We start from the raw sequence: 3,878 nt of genomic DNA, 5'->3' as shown, positions 1-3,878 counted from the left end.
TGGTGCACGAAACCACTATGGAAGAGATGGTACCAAAGATGTTACTAAGGTTGAGGGGAATTATATAAATTCCTCACATGTTCCAGATAAGCAACTCTTCTAGTTGAAGAGTGAAGCATGCTTGCTAGAATTGTTGAGATATCGAGCTCGTCTAGTGAGGCGGTGGACACTGATGACCCGCCTGGGGGATAGGCCCCACACTTACACCACTGGCATGGTTGGTGAGATCTTGGGTGATATGCGGCCAGTGGGATGACAGGCTGTATGACAGCCATTCTAGAGACTGGCATAGTTATAGCGCCAACTCATTTAGTCGGGTTCACACTATAGAGAACCCGTATATGTATTGGTTGAGTATCTTTCATATTATGTATACTCTTATTCTTGTATATGGTGTGTTGAGTGTTGAGTAGAGAAGAAGAAGATTTCAGCCTCTCACCTTGTGAGTTCTCTATTAGGGTTTTGTGAGTGTGTGTGTGTGCTTGCAAGAGCTCAAGCTCTCTTCCCCCTGCATCTTTTCATGGTATCAGAGCCTGGTTCTAAGGGCTGAGCTGCAAGCAAGAGAACCAGAGGAAGCGGTACGAGGGTAAGAGCTTCAACTACTCTTCCCTATTTGTGTTGGTGACTACACCCTTATCCTCGGGAGCTCTATGGGAGGCACCGGCAACGATCTCTGATTGAGGAGCTTTCTTCGCGGGAGTAAAGCTATAGGGCAACTATATTGTCCTATCGGATAGTATTTTTCGGGCCGAAAACACGTTTCCGGCACGTCTGGACCTCTGTGTTTCAGAAAGCAGGCGATTTCGAGCACTGCGGGTAAGTCATCGATTCTCTGCAGAACTCTGTTTGAAGAACTGCAGGAAGACAGATTGACTGTGCAGACACTGTGGGTGCTGCAAAGAGGTCTACAGTTGCCATTGGGTGTATGTATGCACATTGAAGTCACTGGTTGTGACATTTGAGAGTACTACAGTACCGCTGTGCAAAAAATCCAGCAGTTTGTGCAGAAAAACCAGAGTGCAGTTTTTGGTAAAATTGTGTGTTTGGCAAGATGTCAAATGATGGGATAACTCAGATTGTGGCTGAGAAGCTTGATAAGAATAACTTCCATGCTTGGAGGTTCAGGTTGACGAATTTCCTGATGGGAAAAGGCTATTGGGACTACATAGAAGGTGAGCATGAAGAGGCACCGGAGATACCGGATATAAATCCGACTGCTGCAGATGTGAAAGAGTTTAAAGACTAGAACCAAGGAGCCAGGAAGGTTATGTATTGGCTCTCCATTAGCATACAGGACACCATGATTGGGCACATTCAGGATGCCAAGTCCCCCAAGGAGGCGTGGAACACCTTGGTAAAGCTTTATGAAACAAATACCAAGGCACGTAAGATACAGTTGAAGAATGAACTTCATACTGTGGAGAAAAAGAGCATGTCTGTGAATGACTATGCACTGAAGATAAAGGGTATTGTGGAGTCCCTTACATCTATTGTTGTGTCAGTAGATGATGATGACAAGGTGGAAGTCTGTATACGTGGTCTCGGGCCACAATACAAGGCATTCAAGACGTCCATTCAGACTCGGGAAAACATTCCCAACTTTACAGATTTGGTGTCTATGTTGATTATTGAAGAGAAGAACTTGGGTGAAGACCAACAGTCTTCACAAAGCAAAAACAGTTCAGAGCAACAGGCCTTCTACACGAGTTCAGGAAGAGGACGAGGTAGAGGAGGCCGTGGACGTGGTCAAGGAGGTGGCCGAACAGGTAATCAGAATTATGATCAGCAGCAACAGCAACAACAACAGTCCCAAAATCAACAACAACAACAACACGCAGGTGGAAGAGGCAAATTCAGAGGCAGGGGGAGTCAAAGAGGCTGTGGAAATTGGCAAAGGCAATATAATGATGCACGTGAATGCTATTATTGTAGTAAGCCTGGACATGTGCAGGCAAAATGTTATAAGAAGCAGGCTGACATGCAAAATGGGAAAGTGCAGCAAAACAACTATGCATCCTCAAGCAGAAATAATGAGGATAATGAAAGGTTGTTTGTTATGCAGCATGTCATGAATGCCATGTCTGAAAATGTTGATGCAGCACAAAAAGATAATGTATGGTATGTGGATTCAGGTGCTTTGAACCACATGACAAGTCATGGGGAGTGGTTCAAGGAGATGAAAAACCCAGAAAGACCAGGTTTTGTGGAAACAGGGGATGACACTGCTCATCCAATTGCCCATGTTGGAGATGTGCCATTGTCTATGCAGGATGGCAAAGTGAAGTACCTTGCAGATGTACTTCATGTACCGAACATAACAAAGAATCTGGTTTCAGTTGGCCAGATGATTGAACAGGGTTTGCAGGTTCGGTTTAATCCTGATGGGTGTTATGTCGAAGACTTCAAAGACAAGTGCAAGTTGGTTGCAAAAGGCAACAGAGTGGGCAGAATGTTTACATTGAATGTAGACATGCCTGAAATGAGTGCTGCGATGTTTGCAAATGGTTCAGGAATTGTTGCAGACACAGACATTTGGCATAAAAGGATTGGACATGTAAATGTGCAAAGATTGAAGTCTATGCAGACAAAAGAAATTGTGACAGGGCTGCCAAAATTTAAAGTGGAAGGTATGCAGAAAATATGTGAAGCATGCCAATTTGGGAAGCAAACAAAGCATGTGTTTCCACGTAATAGATATGTGAGCAAACATGCACTAGATATTGTGCATTCAGATGTATGGGGTCCTACAAAGACCATATCTATGGGAGGCTGCAGGTATTATATGACTTTCATTGATGACCACACAAGGAAAGTGTGGGTATATTTCATGAAGGAGAAGAGTGAGGTGTTCACTCACTTTCAGAATTTCAGAGTTTTGGTTGAAAAGCAAACAGGGAAATATGTAAAGTGCCAAAGGTCAGATGGAGGGGGAGAGTACTTCTCCAATGAGTTCTCTGAATTTTTGAAGAAGAATGGTATTCGGAGACAGTTTACATGCAGATACACTCCGCAGCAAAATGGAGTTGCTGAGCGGAAAAACAGGCACATTGCTGAGATTGCGCGAGCATTGATGGAAGAGAAGAATATGCCACATTGCTATTGGGTTGAGGCTGTTTCTATAGCAGTATACATCATGAACAGGACTCCAACTGCAGCCATACATGATGTAACTCCAGAGGAGAGGTTTACTAGTAGAAAACCAGATTTGTCTCATCTGAAAGTCTTTGGATGCATTGCATATGTGCATGTGCCAGATGAGCTGAGAACTAAGCTGGATCCAAAAGCTGAAAAATGTGTGTTTATTGGATACTCCCTTGAGCAAAAGGGATACAGGTGTTATAACCCTGCTACACGTGAGTTGAGGGTAAGCAGGGATGTTGTCTTTGATGAGATGAGCAGCTGGTATGCTGCTGAAAAAGAAGCTGTTGGGGCTGATGTGAGTGGAAGTGTGGCTGCACAGAATGCAGGTCAGCAATCACAGTCTTTGAGTGGACCAGGAGAGTTCTCATCTAGTGGGTCTGTTGATAGACCATGGAGTGGCAGGCTGCGTCATAATACCAGTCCTGCAAATGTGATTAGTACATCACATAAAGGAAAAGAGAAAGTGGTCGAGCCCCTTGGTATGCCTGACATTTTTGCAGGGCATTCTCATGTTGATGGAGAGTCTAGTGGCTCAGATATGAGCCTTGATGAGGAGCTTGGGATCCCAGCTATGAGAACACCTGTAAAGAAGGCTATGGAAGCCATGAATGAAAAGATACGAAGATTAGGGAGAGTGAAGAACCCTGTGCAGAGATTTACATATGATGGTTATGTGGCACATCACTATGCATATATGGCAAAGGTTGTGCAGGTTGTTGAGCCCACATGCATTGATG

The sequence above is a fragment of the Cibotium barometz genome, chromosome 55 (assembly GCF_041138505.1).
Source record: "Cibotium barometz isolate CiBa-2024 chromosome 55, ASM4113850v1, whole genome shotgun sequence".
NCBI classification, from domain to species: domain Eukaryota; kingdom Viridiplantae; phylum Streptophyta; class Polypodiopsida; order Cyatheales; family Cibotiaceae; genus Cibotium; species Cibotium barometz.
Note: the sequence above shows the minus strand (reverse complement) of the source record.